This window comes from Anastrepha obliqua, chromosome 1 (assembly GCF_027943255.1).
Source record: "Anastrepha obliqua isolate idAnaObli1 chromosome 1, idAnaObli1_1.0, whole genome shotgun sequence".
In the NCBI taxonomy this organism is placed as follows: domain Eukaryota; kingdom Metazoa; phylum Arthropoda; class Insecta; order Diptera; family Tephritidae; genus Anastrepha; species Anastrepha obliqua.
In genome coordinates, this window is record NC_072892.1 from 178,580,475 (window position 1) to 178,590,341 (window position 9,867).

At 37.2% G+C, this 9,867-nt stretch overlaps 1 protein-coding gene across 9 annotated transcripts in view; it reads right to left on the bottom strand.

Annotated features, from left to right (window-relative positions):
• The window catches only part of LOC129242101 (shootin-1), an 86,203-nt gene extending 80,327 nt beyond the window's left edge, over positions 1-5,876 (bottom strand). For 3 of the 9 annotated variants that reach the window (XM_054878698.1, XM_054878717.1, XM_054878712.1), the window contains exons 1-2: positions 5,324-5,490; positions 4,412-4,972 (exon numbers count right to left, since the gene is read on the bottom strand). The gene's annotated coding sequence lies outside the window, so the exon portion shown is untranslated. Of the gene's footprint in view, positions 1-4,411; positions 4,973-5,323; positions 5,491-5,770 lie in introns of those variants that run through there. The other 6 variants (XM_054878695.1, XM_054878689.1, XM_054878661.1 and 3 more) reach the window with 4 other exon arrangements.
• Positions 5,877-9,867: the final 3,991 nt, after the last annotated feature.

Sequence of the window (9,867 nt, forward strand, 5' to 3'; positions counted from 1 at the left end):
AAATTAATTCATTCAAATGGCTGGGCGTGCATCAACACATTCCCTCAACCCAATTTTTGCATAGCTCACAAAAAAATTTTTACAGGATCTAAGTTCCGTAGCTCCGTAGCACCAAACTGACTTTGCAAAGACGGCTAATAACACGATTACGAAAAAAGGCAACCCAATGAGTGGTATGAAGCACCAAATTTCTGACCAATCTTCTGAAACTATCATCCCAGTTCATCTCGCATATTTCAGCCTAGCAAGGGGGGGATGAGCTAAACACTATTGGAAAGAAAATCGAGAACTTATTGAAAATTTATTGGCAGAAGGCAAACCTTACAAGTTTATCGAGGATTTGCTCGAATATTCAGCCAAAATGATAGCGATTGCCAAAAAATGGACACCAAATCCCGAAACAAGAAGTCGAATAGAAGCTCTTTCGCGGGCAGAGTTAAGGAAAGTTTTGGCTTTAGCTCGAGATAACCCTTTTTATACCTGAAAAAAAAGTTAAGGATGAGTTAAACCTTAATGTTAACTCGGCAACAATTAGAAAGAATTTGATCGTAGCTAAACTTTTCGGCAGAAACCCAAGAAGGGTACCTTTACTCCAATGCCGGCATGTGCAAGCCAGAATTAAATTTGCCGAATAGCACCTGCACTTCTCTTCTTCTTAATTGGCGCGATAACCGCTTACGCGATTTTGGCCGAGATTAACAAAGCGCGCCAGTCGTTTCTTTCTCGTGCTAACCGGCGCCAATTGGACACACCAAGTGAAGCCAAGTCCTTCTCCACCTGATCTTTCCAACGCAGAGGAGGCCTTCCTCTTCCTCTGCTACCACTAGCTGGTACCGCATCGAATACTTTCAAAGCCGGAGCGTTTGTATCCATTCGGACGACATGACCCAGCCAACGAAGCCGCTGGATCTTTATTCGCTGCGCTATGTCTGTGTCGTCGTAAAGCTCATACAGCTCATCGTTCCATCGTCTGCGATATTCGCCGTTGCCAACGTGCAAAGGTCCAAAAATCTTACGCAGAATCTTTCTCTCGAACACTCCAAGCGTCGCTTCATCGGATGTTGTCATCGTCCAAGCTTCTGCGCCATACGTTAGGACGGGCATGATGAGAGTCTTGTAGAGTGTTAGTTTTGTTCGTCGCACCTGCACTGGCCAGTCGAAAAATGGCACAATATTTTATGGTCCGATGAAACAAATATTGTTTTATTTGGTTCGAGAAGACGCCGAGAGTATGTAGGAAGGCCAGAAAATGCTTCTTTTGATCCCAGATATGTTTCTCGAACGATCAAACATGGAGGTGGCAAAATCAATGTGTGGATATGCTTCTCTTACTAGGGCACAGGTCCACTAGATTGGATCAAAGAGAACATGGATGCCAAATTGTACGTACAAATAATGCAGTCGACTATGCTACCACACGCAGAATGGAAGATGCCACTGAAATGACCAGATAGAAATGCCAAGACAACGACCCTAAGCATACCAGCAACTTGTCAAAAAATTGGTTTGTTGAGTTAGAGGTCATGGACTGGCCGGCTCAGCCATTAATTGTAACATTGTTATGAATTAATTTTCTATAGTTGTAAATACTAAATACTGCTATTAATTATCACAGCTGAAACATTTGATTTCAGACATTTTTATTACAATAATTTAAAGAAAACATCAATATTATTAACAAATTAAATAAAATAAAGAATAAAACTAAAAATGACCTTAACTGTTTTTTTTTCTTCGATTGAAATCGAGCTTACATGGTACTGCTATTATTTCGAACACAGCTGCAATACTAATAAAACTTTGGTCAGATATAATTAATTATGTGTTCCTATCACAGAAAAAGACCATAGCCGCTTTGTCCTGTTATTGCTTATTATAAAATGTAATATCGAGGCGGCCGCCGTAGCCGAATGGGTTGGTGCGTGACTACCATTCGGAATTCACAGAGAGAACGTCGGTTCGAATCTCGGTGAAAAACACCAAAATTAAGAAAAAAAATTTGTTTAATAGAGGTCGCCCCTCGGCAGGCAATGGCAAACCTCCGAGTGTATTTCTGCCATGAAAAAGCTCCTCATAAAAATATTGCCGTTCAGAGTCGGCTTGAAACTGTAGGTCACTCCATTTGTGGAACAACATCAAGACGCACACCATAAATAGGAGGAGGAGCTCGGCCAAACACCCAAAAAGGGTGTACGCGCCAATTATATCTATATATATATTTAATATCGAGTTTAGACGTCCTTTAGGGGTTAGGTGGGTTTGAAAATTTCAAAAAATCTCATTAAATAGTACAGTATGTTTAAAATACTCTCCTAAAATTTTAAGTCGATCCGAGTAAAATTCTAAGAGATAGACCCTTCAGAAGTTCCGCCCCTTAGGCCACGTCAGTTGAGCGCTTCGCAGGTATACGTGTTTATCTCAAAACTCCATTTTTAGAGTCGGTGGACACGATATCTCGAAAAGTTATGAAGCGATTTAGTTCAAATTTTGTACAAATCTTTGAAATAACATTATCTAGTTATTGAACGAAGGATTTTTTTTAATTGCAACTATTTTTTTTTTGTATGTCGAAAATTTCACTAAAAAATGTGTTTTTTTGGTTCAAAGCCTGTCAAAAATTCAAAATTTAATTTTCTTTTGTTCCTTAGTACAACTAGATTTATCCATGGACTTACGAAATCCGATTGGTTTTTTGATTTTATATAAACCAATAATAAGTTATGCTGTCCACGGCAAGAGCATTTTTTTATTTGAGTTGTCAAGGAAGATGAGGTACCAACGGCTGAGTTTTCGAAATTTTTAAATGAAAATTTCACAAAATACTGTTTATATATGTATCTTAGATATAGTGAATTGTTTAAATAAAATATATGATTTTATATACTAAAAAAATAGTAAAAATCTTCTTTTTTCAACCTCTGAAACCCACCTAACCCCTTTACTTTAATAGGAGTTGAAGAAAGAAAGAAAATACAATATCCAATAGCTCATGCGTATTCCTGCCATCATTTTTTACGACCTCAGTAGACATCGCTTACGGATTTCCTCCAACTGTCTATTAAGAGCAGCTAATTTCGCAACTAAACCACTAACTGAAATTAATTCCTCTTTGCCTTTTCTTCTTATCGTTAATAATAGTTAATCAAATCAAAAACGCTAAAATATCCCACCAAACCAATTGCTATGAAAAAAAATCTGTCAAAACAGTCTTAACAGCTGATTGTCAGTTTTACATCTGCCCCATGTGAACGGAAGAGTAGATTAATTTTTGTGGATTTATTGCTAATCACTCCATATGTGAACGTATTTTGCAACCAATAAAACCGATAAAAATCGATACACATAAATAGTTTCGGAGTAGTTTTTACGAACATCGATGATATCGATATATACAGTGTATTCAGATCTCAGGTCAAAGATTCTTCAACTCATCTACTTCTAACAAAATAAGCTACTTTCAATTAACTCAATACACTACAGATTGCAAAATAAAACCAAACTTACTTTACACAGACTACAAAAACTAACAAACAGGAGCCTTGCTAAAACTACTATAAATTTGTATGTATGGATATTTGTAATTTACATATGAACACATTAGCATACATACATTTATTATCAACTACGAAAGAAGCATACATATCGACACTGATTATAAATAACAAAACGTATGAGTTTTCTGTTGTCTCTCTGTTTTTGGCAAATTTAAAAATCAAAACAAAGTGACGTGGATAAATAGCAAAACAAAGAGGATAGAATGTAGAAAAGCTCAAAATCAATAACAACGTTAATAGCACAAAGCCACGCACGCAACCCGATACACGTTCAGGGAGGATAACTGAAGGCAGGGGATGATTGCCTGGTTGGCAGGATTATAGGAATATGTACACATGCATATGGATATGTATGTAGAAGTATTGGTATTTCCATTCAGGCACATACAACTGGCCATTTGTGCGGGAATGCACGCTTTGTAAATGAACGCTGCCATAGCACCACATGAGCGTGGCCATCGCATTGTGTATGCGTTGAGACAGTGGACAAGCAGCTTGAGACAATAGATTTGCAACAGCAGTATTGAATTTAAATATATATGTACATATGCACCTAGTACACACACATATGTATGTATATATTTACAAGTGGTCTTTGTTCGTATACGCGCAGTTTATGTGTGTACAAATGAATGTATGCATATACTCATATATGTGTGTGTATGCAGTTGTCAGTGAACGTGTTCGTATGCATTGCGGCCGAATTTTAAGGATTTGGATTTAGATTTGCAGGACGGTTGGTTATGGGTAGAGGAAAAAAGTGAATAGCGTTCATTTGGATTTGGGAATTTTAATTTTTTTGAAACACGTGTTGTCAATATCGAAAGCCATGTCTTATACTATGAATGCAGACTTACCGCTTCCTTTGTTGTTGCTGCGTCTTCTCTGCTTAATATTTTGCGCGAATCGAACTTAATTTTTAAACCATATATGTCTTTCCAGACCGACGATGGTAGACTAATGCGTTAATGGTCACAAAGACTTGTAACTGTTACTAGCGTGTAGAATTTACCTTTGTTTTCTTAGTCTACGCTGGTAGAATTTCACTTCTTGCCGATAGGTAGCGCAATTTTGCCACAAATCGTAATGCAATGCGGTAATCCTTTAGAGAACTTCTATTGTTTCAATTTTCAGCACCTTTTTTATATTAAAGGTTGGCGTTTGTAATGCAAAATATAACTAATTAGTTTTGCAAGTTTTGAATTCTTTTTGTTTTTTTTTTACAATTGTATTAATGTAAAAAATTGGTTTAGATCTTTGTTATTTGTCTTTTTTTATGTTACAAAAAAAGTTTTATTGATGAACTTCTTTGGACGACAAATTTCCTTGTCGCCTTTGCGACAATTTCGCAAAAGTAACGGACACGATTTTTCTGTTCCTTTTTGTGTTTTTCTATTCTGTTTTGAATTCTTTTTTTACTGCAAAAACAAAGAATATATGAAATTCACATAACTTCACTTCAAGGAATTCCACGAAATCTTCACAGAATTCTGCGAATATTCCACAATCACTTTACACTATTGTTCGATTTAAATAAGCTAAACGAAATAAACGCAACAAAGCGAATTTTATCCATGTAATTGGAAATTGCAAATAACTGCGGCGACGGCGATGCAATGGTGAATGTAGCAACGACGACGACAACGACAACGGCAACGAAACCGACAGCGGCTAAGCCCGATAACGACAAACAACCCGCCGCGAATTGAAAACTCAAAACACAAAATCCACTATATAGCAGGAAATAAAGACTAGAGAAAAACACCCACGAAAAGGAATATGAAACAGGAGTATGTAATCGAGAACAGTAAAACCAAAAAAAGTTAATCTGAACTAAACGAAACGAAGCGGAAGAAGGAAGAAACGGCAAGAAAATGCAAAATTTTTAAGTTGTCTTGTGATTTTTGATGTACTGTTTTTCCCAAAAAATAAGGAAAATAATTTTTTTTTCCAAATTTGATATTTAAAACGAAACAAACATGTTGGAATAAATATTTTTTAAGCGAAACTTAGCTCCGGCTGTCGCTTCAACTTTTACCAGCCTATACTCGTAAATTTTAGTGCCCGCGCCCCATTTCCTCCTTCTTTGCTTCTTTAGATATGCACCAAGCAGCACTCGGTATCGAATAACCACGAAAAATTTCAACTTGCAGCCGAACTTTTGCAATTTTCCACGCTACACAATAATATTTTGATTTTCGCACAAGTTTTCTTACTTTTGTGTTGATTTTACAAAACAAATTTGTAAAATATGAGCTATTTTATACTTTTTTCACATAACACGAAAATCACATCAACGCGCACGCAACGAAGCGACGTGGAATGGAAGAAGAACCAAAGTGTAATGCAAAAATTGCAGTGCATCCCATCGATGAGTGTTGCCAGAACAACAGAACAAGAAACACTGAGGAGGCGAGAAAAGCTGCCAAGTTTTGTCAATTTTGTGTGCGGAAAGCTGAGAATAAAAAGAGGGTGTATTGGTGGGATTGGGGTTTTCATTCAAATATTATTAAAAGGAAGTTTCCTTATATATATTATTTAATTTTATTATTAATTAATTAAAGTAAGGTAGTAAATAATACATATTTATTAAAATGTCGGTTACGTAGCTTTAACATTCAAGAAGTATTAAGCAGTATTCAAGCATTTAAGAATCGGTGTATGTAGCATAAAATGTAATAGCTGTTAAGGGAGATAGATTAACAGCCATCCAAGCAAATTGTGAGCGGCCTCTAAGGTTTAGCGGATTTGCCCGTGTTAAGTGAGGTTAATCGAATACAATCAGTTGTTGTTCAGACAACAACGAAGTGCCATGAGCGATGGCTGCATTCATTATTTTTTTTGTATACTCTCAGCACAAACTTAGTACGTACCTGTTGTAAACACACCACTGCCACTTCGCTTATTTCGTCAGCAAAACAGCTGATTCCATCGAAATCGTTGCGAGCCGGTTAGCGGCATGATATCTGTCACATCTTCCATATCCTTTCAACCTTGAAACGCTTTGATACCTGTGTTCTGCTAATTAAAATGAGTGACAAGTTGTTTTACCCCGTTGAAAGAAAAATTGTTTACGACAAGCTGCGGTTCAATTTGCAAAAATCTGAGTACTTCGGTAAAATAAAATGTCTGTGTTGCAAAATCATGGGTAAATTGGCAGACGGCTTAGAGCTGTAAATTTAAACTTAAATGCATTAAGCAATTTCGCTCTATTTATATTTTTACGAACATTTTATTTCATTTAAATGAACAAATAATTTTGACTATTGTCGAATACAAATTTGAGTTTGGGCAGGCAACACTGTTCTTCATTGCCAATGGCTCCAAATACAGGGCTTGATGTTTGCTTCGCTTGTGGAAGAAAATTAAGGTGAAAAGAAAATAGAAATTTGTATATGGTTCTTATATGGGCTAAAAGCCTCACAGATGGCGCTGCGAATATGAATGCACATTCAACACGTTGAATGGTAGAAAAATTAGGAGTTGAAAAGGGTGTGAGGTGACATGGTGAAAATATTCGTCATCCTTGATGAACTGGTGAAGTTGTAAACTTACGCCATTTCACCACTAGAGAGAACGTAAAAAATACCACAGCACGAAAAATAAATTCAGTACCTTCTCTGTTGACGTTAGGTATAGAATTTATTATACGTGCTGTGGTATTTTTTACGTTCTCTCAAGTGGTGAAATGGGGTGAGTTCACGTAAAAAAGTTACAAAAACCAAGGAAAGTAATTTCAAAATGGGTGGTGTTAACGGGGCACAATGTATTGAATATTCATAATCCTGCAAATTGCGAACACATATATAATATTTACTTGCTAATTTGTTTTTTCACAGGGTATAGTGGAATTATTAAAGGCAATTTTTTTTTTTAATTTTTATAATTTTTTTTTTTTTTTTAAATTTGTTTTGTTATTCATTGCCAGTTTTCCAGAGTCAATCGGAAATAAATAATTCTCATATATTCTTCGAATAAAATACAGTGTAGTCACGTTTGAGTGAACTTTTTAATTATCTCAAGGCCACTTAAGTCCATAAAACCCAGATTGGCAAAACCGAGGCTACATGTTTTTATTAAAAAACGAATACAAATTTACTGTTGGCTTATAAATTTAATTTACAACAATAAAACTATACTGTGCTTATTTACATTTGTTCGACATTTTGTTAGCGAAACCTCTGTACTACCACAGGTAATCTATATATTTCCGAAGTGAGTGGTATTGGTCTCCACCCATTTGATTTTTCGAGGTTCTGAATGACTTCAAGAGCTAAAATGCATGAAGATGGCACAATCACCCTTGTTTGCTATTGAATTCCAATTTGAACATTGACTTCGGTCTGCCAAATTTAAAATGTAATATGGATAAAAACTAAATATGAAAAATCACTAGTAAACTTTTGGAGAAATTAAATAATTTGCAGTAAATTCAGTGTTGCCAGAAAAAATTTGCTGTTGGAGCTAAATTTGTCAAATAAGGGCTAAAAGAGCCAAAAAAAAAATTATTGGAGCTAATAAAAAGAGCTAAATTTTTTCAGTGCTAAATTTTTTCAGCTGCGCATGTCACAGAGAATGTGAAGATCCCGATACCCCAATCGCTGACGACGGAATTATCGTTCCGTTACCCGACCATGACGAGGTGAGAATAGCAATAGCACGGCTAAAGAACAACAAAGCCGCTGGCGCCGACGGACTGCCGGCTGAGCTATTCAAACATGGCGGCGAGGAGCTGGTAAGGTGCATGCATCAGCTCCTATGCAAAATATGGTCGGATGAAAGCATGCCTGCCGATTGGAATTTAAGTGTGCTCTGCCCAATCCATAAGAAGGGCGATCCTGCAATTTGTGCCAATTACCGCGGGATTAGTCTTTTAAATATCGCCTATAAGGTTCTAGCGAGCGTATTGTGTGAAAGGCTGAAGCCCACCGTCAACCAACTGATTGGACCTTATCAGTGTGGCTTTAGACCTGGAAAGTCTACCATCGACCAAATATTTACAATACGCCAAATCTTGGAAAAGACCCATGAAAGGAGAATCGACACACACCATCTTTTCGTCAACTTCAAAGCTGCATTCGACAGTGCGACAAGTAGTTTAATGTATGCCGCGATGTCTGAATTTGGTATCCCCGCAAAACTAATACGGCTATGTAAGATGACGTTGCTCAACACCAGCAGCGCCGTCAGAATTGGGAAGGACCTCTCCGAGCCGTTTGATAGCAAACGGGGTGACCTGATGTTGGAGCGCTGTCAGTTCTGCCTTCTCCAAACTGGATAAAGAGGCAAAGCGAATGGGTCTGGTGGTGAACGAGGACAAAACGAAGTACCTCCTGTCATCAAACAAACAGTCGGCGCACTCGCGTATCGGCAACCACGTCACTGTTGACAGCTATAATTTCGAGGTTGTAAAGGACTTCGTATACTTAGGAACCAGCATTGACACCGATAACGTAGAATCTTTCTTGTCAACAAGTGCTACTTTGGACTAAATAGGGAATTGAGGAGTAAAGTCCTCTCTCGACGAACAAAACTAAGGCCAGACATAAATGGCGAAGCTGCAATTAAGGCAGACAAAGAAAGAGGGAGAGACCCGAGAGAGAGAGAAAGAGGGAGAGTCCCGAGAGAGAAAGAATTTATATCTAAATAAGTTCACAACATTTGCAGAGAAACTCAAAACTTTAAAATCATTTATCTCGAAACGACTTTGTTGTCAAAAAAAAAAAAAAAACAATGCAACCGAATCGCCTGAAATTTCAGTATGTCGCTCATAATATCAATGGCTATCGCCCGTACCGTTCTCGTAAAATTATTTCGATTTTTTTTATTACAAAACTGAAAAAACCGATTTTTAGAGTGTCAAATTCAAAACCGCCCCATTTTGTTTAGTTTACAGTTATACTGATTAATATTTTTTTTGGTTTTTGTGTTTCAAATAAATAGAAGAGCCAAATGGACAACACCGTCCAGGTCCAAGTTTTATGGGAGGGTTAACTTCAGCGCCATTTTTTACATTATTAAAAAAAAAAGTGCGTTTAGCGTAGTACACACAACAGAAGTGAAACTTTCAAGGCAGACAATGAGAGAGAGAGAAAGTCCCGAGAGAGAAAGAATATATATCTAAATAAATTCACAACATTTGCAGAGAATATAAAGAGAGAAAATTTACAAAAAACGGAGAAGGGTCGGCCGGTGTAGGTAAACGCCGGACACAAACCGTGGCAACAACGCGCACTATTCCGAGCGTTTATCATCCGCACAAACACAGCGATTCCAGGACCGCAGCAACGGCACAAATTACCGCAAGGCAATA